Consider the following 10,901-nt stretch of genomic DNA (forward strand, 5'->3'; position numbering starts at 1 on the left):
TAAATCTCTAATGAAACTCCAGGGTTCTGCTTCCTGTTCCTCACAAACCAACGGAACTGGACTGAACTGGACTGAACTGGACTATGTCTCACAGGTGAGTCCGACATGTGTCTCAGGTGAGTCCCACATGTGTCTCAGGTGAGTCCCACATGTGTCTCAGGTGAGAGTCCCACATGTGTCTCAGGTGTTCTCAGGTGAGTCCCACATGTGTCTCAGGTGTTCTCAGGTGAGTCCCACATGTGTCTCAGGTGTTCTCAGGTGAGTCCCACATGTGTCTCAGGTGTTCTCAGGTGAGTCCCACATGTGTCTCAGGTGTGTGTCTCAGAGGTGTGTCTCAGGTGTGTGTCTCAGGTGTGCCTCGGGCTCAGCAGAGTGACATGCGTTTGCGGTGCTGCTCCACCAGGGGCACCAGGCAGTGTGGTGGTCCGGCCTGCAGGAGGAACAGGTGTTCCAGCAGGTCGGCGGCGGTCGAGCTGCTGCGTGTCACGGGTCAGCATGCAGCCCAGGAAGTCTTTCAACACCGGAGACACCTGAGACACAGAGAGTGACATCATCAACAACCGCCCACAACCACCTGCTCACTGGTTAGCCACTTAGCATCTCTGCTCCTGAACCAACGTTCACTAAATGTTAACGACGTGAAAGCGTCTCGTTAGCTGGTCCCCATAATGCATGTTTTATGACTAGTTTATGTTTAAAAGTTTAATTACTTTATTGTGATGGATTATGATTTAGTCTCTACTCATTTATTGTGACATTTATATTGATCCCTCTATCAGAGAGGCTGGTCCTCACAACGCATGTTCTGTCCTTGTGTCCTCCCTTTGTAGTGAAGATGTGTATGCGTGTGTGTGTGTGTGTGTCTGACCCTGTGGAGATTCTTCACGCTCGGCGGTTCTTCGTCTCTCAGCTTCTTCATCGCGGTGATGGGCGTGTCAGCTGAAATATGGCGGCTCTCCGTCCACCATCTCCACCACCATGATGCCCAGAGACCAGATGTCCACCTGAGGGACACAGGAAGCTGTCAGAGTTCACCTGTCCACACAGATACTGGACCAGGTTCTCATGTGGGGTCTTCAGAGGTACCTGTACCTCGGTACCGTACGGGTTTTAGAGATCACTTCAGGAGCCATCCAGCACGGAGTCCCCACCAGAGAACTCCTCCTCGGGACGTCTCTGCTGATCTGAGCGCAGAAACCAAAGTCTGACAGTTTTTACCTGCAGAAGAGGAAGAAGGAGAAGAAGAAGAAGAGGAAGAAGAGGAAGAAGAAGAAGAAGAGGAATAAAGAAGAAGAAGAAGAGGAAGAAGAGGAAGAGGAATAAAGTAGAGGAAGAAGAAGAAGAAGAAGAAGAAGAAGAAGAAGAAGAAGAAGAAGAAGAAGAAGAAGAAGAAGAAGATTCAGGTGTTGTCTTTGTTGTTTTTGCAGTTAATCACTTCCTGTCACTTTCAGCTGGTTGGTGAGTCTGTTTCTGGACTCAGTGGTCATCTGTGAGTTGTACTGGGGCTAGCTACATGCTAAGCTACATGCTAAGCTACATAATAACAATAACCAATCCTTTATTAGTCCCACAATGGGGGAAATTACAATTCTCTGCATTTAACCATCCTGGAGGAGCAGTGGGCTGCTAAGAAGCGCCCGGGAGCTCAAGGACACCTCGGCATGTTGACTGTAGAGGGATTTGAACCACCAACCTTGTGGTTTCGGACGCAGTGCTCTTCCTCATGTGCCACAGCTGCCCCATGCTAAGCTACATGCTAAGCTACCCAAACAAGCTGTGAATGATGTGTATATATATATATATAAACTGTCTGTCTGTTCCTCTCTCTGTCTGTCTCTCTGTCTGTCTGTCTGTCTGTCTGCTTGTCTGCCTGCTTGTCTTACCTTCCCGTCCACACTCAGCAGTATGGAGTCACTCTTGATGTCTCGGTGAACGACTCCCTGAGAGTGAAGATAAGTCAGAGCCTGAAGAACGCTTTCACACACGGTGGCTGTCTGCTCCTCGTTCAGCCTGGAGGAAAACACAGAGTACTGTAGTACACCACAGAGTACACCACAGAGTACTGTAGTACACCACAGAGTACACACAGAGTACCACAGAGTACTGTAGTACACGTACAGAGTACACATCAGAGTAGTAGGACACATCCATTCAGTAGTACACCACAGAGTACACGGTCCACATCAGAGTACTGTAGTACACGACAGAGTACACCACAGAGTACTGTAGACACATCAGAGTACTGTATTATTACACCACAGAGTACTGTAGTACACATCAAAGTACTTTAGGACACAGTCCATTCAGTTAAGTACGCAGTCCATGTACTTTAGTACACAGTAAGTGTATTTTCTTTAGAACACGGTCCATGTTCTTGTACTTTAGTACTCCGTCTGTGTACCCTTAGTACCCACAGTCCATGTACCTTTAGGGCGCAGTCCATGTACTTGTACTTTAGTACTCTCTGAATCCCTTCCTCCACTGCAGTATAAGTACATCAACATGCTCACCTGGTTTCACTGACCGATGTTTGTGAGAGCACCACCCCTGCAGGTACTCCATGATTACCCAGAGTTCCTCCTCCACCAGAGCGCTGCTGAACATCTGCTACCCTACTCTACGTTATGGTGCCGGTAGTCCCTCATGATCACCACCTGAGAACACGAACCTTCACTTATCGTTACTCTATTACATCTTTACCTTCACTTTACTTTATTTTATTTTCTATTAATGAAGTCTATATATTTCAATAACGTGAATTGAATTTATTTAATTCTATTTATATTTTACTTTCTTCCTACCCTACCCTACTCTACTCTTACCCTACTCTACTCTTACCCTACCCTACTCTACTCTACTCTACCCTACTCCTACCCCTACTCTACTCTACCCTACTCTACTCTACCCTACCCTACTCTACCCTACTCCCTACCCTACCCTACTCTACTCTACTCTACCCTACTCTACCCTACTCTACTCTACCCTACCCTACTCTACCCTACCCTACTCTACCCTACTCTACCCTACTCTACTGCCCTACTCTACCCCTACTCTACTCTACTCTACCCTACTCTACCCTACTCTACCTACCCCTACTCTACCCTACCCTACTCTACTCTACTCTACTCTACCCTACCCTACTCTACTCTACCCTACTCTACCCTATCCTACTCTACTCTACCCTACTCTACCCTACCCTACTTTACTCTACTCTACCCCTACCCTACCCTACTTTACTCTACCCTACCCTACCCTACTCTACTCTACCCTACCCTACCCTACTCTACCCTACTCTACTTTACTCTACTCTACGTATTGGTACCTCGTTGAAGAGCAGCTCCCTGCGTTGCTGCTTCCTGACGTCCATCATCTTCACTGCTACCTGTCTGCCGCTCGCTCTCTCTCTGGCGATGCAGACCACACCTGTAGAACCTTCACCGATCTTCACAAAGTTCTCCAGAGTGTTCCTCGGGTCCCCTGGGTCCACCACCATCTGCAGCGCCGCCTTGAACTGCTCATGGGTCACATTCACCCCATCAGGTGCTGGGGGGAGGGGCGGGGCTGGCTATGGGGGGGCAGTGTTTTAGGTGGACTGATGTTGAAGCTGGAGGAGGGGCGGAGCGAGGAGGGTGATGGGCGGAGCGAGGAGGGTGATGGGCGGAGGAAGGAGGGAGAGGGGCGGAGCAAGGAGGGAGAGGGGCGGAGCAAGCGCTGAGGTCGACCCGTGATGATGGGACTGCTGGTGCTGTTGGGGGGGCAGCAAGAGGGGGAGGATAACTGGGGGAGGAGAACAGAGACCTTTAGTCCGTCCTTTATGTGACGAGTGTTTCCTGTTTCTATGCTAAGCTAAGCCAACCAGCTGTTTGTAGCTTGATATTCAGCTTTCAGACAATAGAATCTGTTTCCAGTCTTTATGCCAAGCTAAGCTAACCAGCTGTTTGTAGTTGATATTCACTGTTCGGACAATATAATATGTTTCAGTTTTTTATGCTAAGCTAAGCTAACCAGCTGTTTGTAGTTTGTTTCGTCATTCTGCTTCTATCGATACACAAACTTCCACCTCAGAAAACTTTATTTATAACTTTTAAAGTTTCAAATTAAAATGTACAGAACGTCTCCTTTAGATGACATCATTTCTCACCTTGAGGTCGTAGGTGGAGTGAGGCCTTCTGGGAGTTTCTCTGGAGGAGGACAGCAGGTCAGGCAGGTGACTGACGTCTGGTCTCAGTCTCAGGTGAGCTCTGCTGGTCTCCACAGTCTGCAGGTGGTTGTAACAGGAAGCTGGCCTCTGTCTTAGCCCCACCCCCTCACTGCGGGCGTACTGTCCACCGCTCAAACCCGCCACACCTGCTGACTCCCGACCCCTGTCCTCTGCGGGGTCACACCTGTCCTCTGCGGGGTCACACCTGTCCTCTGCAGCGTCCCAGGTGTGGGGGGCGTGGCCTCAGCCGGAGCCCTCACCTCACAGGTGGACTTGGCTCTCTGCAGACCATTCTCGCTGCGTACCTGTCGGATTCGGTCCTGCCAGTAGGTGGAGTTCCCGCCCGTCTTCCTGTCGACCTCGTCGCCGTGGCGATCGAGCTGCTGGTACTGGTATGACTCCTCGTCCACCAGTTCTCCCAGTCGGCCCAGTGAGCGTGCTCGTTTCCGTGCTGACGGACTGCTGCGGCGCAGAGAGTTGGAGCCGGTGACGGACAGACGGCTCATCTCAGAGATCACCTGGGAGATGTAGTCTCCATGACCGATGAAACTACCACGGACGATCGTCTGCAGACAGACAACAAGTACTCTGTGAGGTACTTATACATCATTCATATACTTATACTCTGTAGATCAATACATGAAGGATCAGAGAGGTGAGGTCATCGTTAACACGTTCAGATCAGGAATCAAACCTCCGGTTCTTTAAAGAGAAGTCTGCATTCTCTCTGCTGTCCATCAGGGGACGACTCCTCTGGTTGTATATAAATATTATATATGATTATAAAAATATTATATATGAATATAAAAATATATAAATATTATATATGAATATAAAAATATTATATATGAATATAAAAATATATAAATATTATATATGAATATAAAAATATTATATATGAATATATACATAAAAATATTATATATGAATATAAAAATATTATATATGAATATAAAAATATTATATATGAATATAAAAATATTTATATGAATATAAAAATATAAATATATATATGAATATAAAAATATATAAATATTATATATGAATATAAAAATATAAAAATATTATATATGAATATAAAAATATATAAATATTACATATGAATATAAAAATATATAAATACGTAAAAATATAAATATATAAATATATGAACACTTGATTATATTCATATTTATTTAGTGTGAAAGCTGAAGCTCTGATGATGATCATGTGGTCTGTTATCAGGTCACATGACTCGACCTGCATGGAAACATCAGATTACACAAACATGACATTTACAGTGAACCAGTGAACGCACCGTCAGCAGAACCAGTGAAGGTACCAGGATGTAGTAGAACATCCTGGTACTTCAGAAGTATTTGACATACTATGTGTTTGGACCTATAAACCAGTGTCTGAGAGACTAAACAGTGTGATAGTTAGTCTGTTAAACATGTCAGAGGTCAGAGGTCAGACCCTTCCTTCTCCAAAATAAAAGCTGTGATTTTTTTATTTCAGCAGCAGATGGAGACAAAGGCCGTTTCTCAATACCAAGTATGGTCAAGTATGGACTTGCAAACTTGCAAGTTCATACTTGGATAGTTCGACTCGGGAGTACAAACTCCCGAGGACGGGAAGGACGCAGTACGTCATTACGTCATTACGTCATTTTGCAATTGGAACAGCAGCGAACTTGATGACGTCACCAACGTCACGACGTCACCAACTCAGCTCGTCGGTCCGCCTACTCCGGTTATCTTCATCATATATATTGACAATAAAACGAAATATGATATAAAACACAACCCTGCCTTTTTCGTTTTCATTTAGAAAATATTAAAATATTAATATGTATATGTATATATATATATATATATGTATATATTTTGTGTTACATCTACAACCACAACCACAGAGACACCGGAGCCAGCGGCACATCTGGAGAGGCCTAGCCGAGATCAGACTGCTGTCAGCGGGCTGCATGAGCACCACCGCCCGGTCTCCTCTCTGGTCCTCTCATATCTCTATATATATATATCTATCTATATCTATATATATAGATATAGATATAGATATAGACCGCCCGGTCTCCTCTCTGGACCTCTCATATCTATATATCTATATATATATATATAGATATATATATATAGATATCTATATATATATATATATATATATATATATATATAGATATCTATATCTATATCTATATATATATCTCCTCTCTGGTCCTCTCATATCTATATATATATAGATATATAGATATCTATATATATATCTCCTCTCTGGTCCTCTCATATCTCCGACAAACGTCGGCGCTTTTTCAAACAGGCTCTATCTGGATAAATTGACCTCATATTTTAAGTCTTAACTACATTCTCGCTTAAAAAAATGTTAAAACTAAATTCCGTTACACAACAGCAGCAGTATTTAGACAGTTATAACTGACAGATGTGAGCCGTCTCCGCCACTGTCGGCTCTTGTTTGCTGGTGAAATGCATTCTGGGATACTTGGCTGTCCAAAGTCCACACAAGTCTCCTCCGATGCATCCTCGATATAACGGGCGGAGCGAGGACACATCCGGGTATCTGGACCGTACTTGTCTGGATGAACTTGTGTATTGAACAGAACCTGGGCCGCTAGATGACGTTTCACAAGTTCAGGAGGACACAAGTACAGAGAAGTTCACTGATTGAGAAACGGCCAAAGAGTTTATTCTCTTCATGGTTAACAACCAATAGCAGAGCAGCCTTGTTGACCTCTGGTGAGGTCACACTCTGCAGTCCAATCAGGAGGAAGCTGTCCTCTCCCCGACAAAATAAAAGCTGCAGCAGTGGTGTGCCAGAGGAATGCAGCTCTCTGAGGTGATTACTGCTCTAATGACCTTTAATAAGTTCTTCTATTGTTTCCTGGTGACCCAGAAACAGAACCTCTGTGGAACGCTGAGAGCAGATCTCAGTATTTATTGATTTATAATATGAGAACATTGTTTCATTTCTGAGGGATTTTAAGATTTTAACAGGTTTTAATAAGAAATATAAAATGTCTAATTTTACAGTTTGTCTCTTTGTCATAGAGGCTTAATGGTGAGCTCAAACAGTCTGATATGTACTGATATTTATTGATATCTACTGATATTTATTTTATTGATAATTACTGATATGTACTGATATTTCCTGATATTTCCTGATATTTCCTGATATTTATTGATATGTACTGATATTTATTGATAATTACTGATATTCATTGATATGTACTGATATTTATTGATATGTACTGATATTTATTGATAATTACTGATATTCATTGATATGTACTGATATGTACTGATATTTATTGATATGTACTGATATTTATTGATAATTACTGATATTCATTGATATGTACTGATATTTCATGATATTTCATGATATTTATTGATATGTACTGATATGTACTGATATTTATTGATAATTACTGATATTTACTGATATTTATTGATATGTACTGATATTTATTGATATTGATATGTACTGATATTTATTGATAATTACTGATATTTATTGATAATTACTGATATTTATTGATAATTACTGATATTTATTGATATGTACTGATAGTCATATTTATTCTGTATGCTAACGTTTCTCTTTACGCTAACATTACTTCATTAAATTTTTTGTGAAGTGTGGTGAGTTGAGTTAGCATTAGGGCTGCTAGCATTAGGGCTGCTAGCATTAGGGCTGCTAGCATTAGGGCTGCTACTATCCATCCATCCATCTTCCGTAACCGCTTATCCAGTTAAGGGTCGCAGGGTGCTGGAGCGAAGGCAGGTCTCACCTGGACAGGGTTCACCTGGACGGGGTTCACCTGGACGGGGTTCACCTGGACAGGGTTCACCTGGACGGGGTTCACCTGGACAGGGTTCACCTGGACAGGGTTCACCTGGACAGGTTCACCTGGACAGGGTTCACCTCTCCAGTCTGTCACAGGGCTGACATATAGAGACAAACAACCATTCACACTCACATCCACACCTACGGGCAGTTTAGAGTCTTCATGAACCTAAGCTGCATGTCTTTGGACTGTGGGAGGAAGCCGGAGAACCCGGAGAGAACCCACACTGACACGGGGAGAACATGTACACTCCACACAGAAGGTTGTCCAGCCCGGGAATTGAACCCGGGCCCCTCTTGCTGTGAGGCCACAGTGCTAACCACTACACCACCGTAGGGCTGCTACTAGCTGCTGTTTTTTGTGGTGTCCTGTTAGCTAACGGAGTCTTTCTGCAGCTAAAAGTTATTTGACATAAATACTGTTACGTGTTTATGAGCCTAAGATGAAATCAATCAATGATCGATCGTGTTATTGACCGATCAGACTGATTGGTAGTGATGTCACTGTGTATCAGGTGTATTATTCATAATAATGGTGTTATTATCCTCTCACCTTCCGGAGTTGGACCTCAGTGATCCTGGACGGGTCCACCAGGGGGCGTGGCCTCCTCAGCGTGTCGATGACGCTCTGCCACTGCGGCGGCAGACCGACGTAGCGTCCGCTGGCGACATCGAAGGACGTGTGGACGCGATGCTGGAAGTCTTGAGGCTCCGAGATCTTCGGCCGCCGCTTCTTCTTCCTGCGCTGGAACATCGCCACGGCAACGGTGAGACCTGAGGGAGTCAACAGGAAGAACATGATGGAGAAACACACACACACACTGTCACTGTGTCGCTGGACTGACAGCTTCTCTTCCTGCTCAGGTGTTTACCTGAGCACAGTCACATGACATCCTCCTCCTATCACACATAAACCAACCAAACAGCCCAGGTGAGAACTCACCTGTCTGCATCATCAACACTCATTTAAATATCAGCGGCTGCTTCAAATACAGAAGAAACAAAAGACTCAAGTATTAATAAATAAATAAATACAGCATTAAAAAGGGAAATAAATAAATGTATAAATAACTTAATAAAGAAATGAATAATAATTTAATAAAGAATAAATAAATACAGCAATAAAGAAATGTATATAGACATTTTAAAATAAATTAATGTAGAAATAATTACAGTATTAATATAGAAATAAATAAATGTGAATTAATAAATACATATAAACAAATGAAAAAATATTTTTCATTTATGTCCTGTTTAATTAATACAGCAGTTAACTATTCATTTATTCATGCATTTATTTATTGATACTTGAGTCATTTTGCATCCTCCATAGAGTCCCTATAAATAAATATATGTATATATATAAAACCACTGTTGAACACTAGAGGGCAGAGTGACTCCCAAACACCGGTTCAGATAATGAGTTCTTATTGGTGAAATATATATTTAATGAGGTCAACATCTGTTTTTTTAGAGTGAATATTTGAGGACTTATGATAAAAGGTTCACCTGCTTGTTCAAATTAATTTTAAGAAGTTTATTCATGATAACTTAAACAGGTTATTTATGAGCAGCAGAAGAGATCAAGGTCTTTAAAGAACGGATTGTAAATAAATAAATTAACAATAAACAATGTTATGATCTATGTTTTTTATAGCAGCTGCAGTGACTGATGAACAGTTTTTAAATTTGATCTCAATTTAAGATAAGATAAGATAATCCTTTATTAGGACCACAGCGGGATACAGCAGCAGAGAGGACACAAGAGACATAGTAAAAACATACAAGATCAAAACAAGTATTATAAATAAGTAAATAAGTAATAACACAGGAAAGAATAATAAATAAGTAAAAGAAATTCACAATAACTAAAATAAAATATTATTTAAACAGAATAATGTTATTATTGCACAGACTTATATATTGTCAGCTTTTAGTGATGTGTGGCTAAGCTATCCTCCTATATATATATATATATATATATATATATATATATATATATATATATATTTAACCATCACCCTCCGGTCTCCCACCACCTCCACCAGAACCAGTACACACCCCAGCACACCGCTGGCCTTCTTTATGAATATTTAGCAGAAACTCAATATTTAACATATTGATGTTTTTTTCTTCCACAGGTTGGTTTGTGTTTTAAACGCTCATGACCTCTAAGACCTCCAGCCTCTCACCTGTCAGTCAGCCTCTGCTCCTCAGGGGGTCCAGATCAGGTGGGTCTGGAAACAGAGAGGAAGACGAAGTCGTCTCGTCTTCCTCTCTGTTTGTTCTCTGGGAGTGGTGGAGGATGTTTGAGGATCTGATCCGGTCAGAGAGAGTCAGCTGATAAGAAGAAGAGAAGCTGCTGGATTCATTCTGATGACAACCAATTCAAGTTTAGTTATGAAATTATAAATACTACCTGTTCAGGTACTCTGTTCTCTACCTGTTCAGGTACTCTGTTCTCTACCTGTTCAGGTACTCTGTTCTCTACCTGTTCAGGTACTCTGTTCTCTACCTGTTCAGGTACTCTGTTTACCTGTTCAGGTACTCTGTTCTCTACCTGTTCAGGTACTCTGTTCTCTACCTGTTCAGGTACTCTACCTGTTCAGGTACTCTGTTTTACCTGTTCAGGTACTCTGTTCTCTACCTGTTCAGGTACTCTGTACCTGTTCAGGTACTCTGTTCAGGTACTACCTGTTCAGGTACTCTGTTTACCTGTTCAGGTACTCTGTTCTCTACCTGTTCAGGTACTCTGTTCTCTACCTGTTCAGGTACTCTGTTCACTACCTGTTCAGGTACTCTGTTCAGGTACTCTGTTCTCTACCTGTTCAGGTACTCTGTTTAC

The 10,901-nt window shown here is 42.4% G+C and overlaps 1 pseudogene; it reads right to left on the bottom strand.

Annotated features, from left to right (window-relative positions):
• Positions 1–195: 195 nt before the first annotated feature.
• On the bottom strand, positions 196–8,816 carry LOC129107521 (serine/threonine-protein kinase PAK 5-like; annotated as a pseudogene).
• Positions 8,817–10,901: the final 2,085 nt, after the last annotated feature.

The sequence above is a fragment of the Anoplopoma fimbria genome, chromosome 18 (genome assembly GCF_027596085.1).
Source record: "Anoplopoma fimbria isolate UVic2021 breed Golden Eagle Sablefish chromosome 18, Afim_UVic_2022, whole genome shotgun sequence".
Classification (NCBI taxonomy): domain Eukaryota; kingdom Metazoa; phylum Chordata; class Actinopteri; order Perciformes; family Anoplopomatidae; genus Anoplopoma; species Anoplopoma fimbria.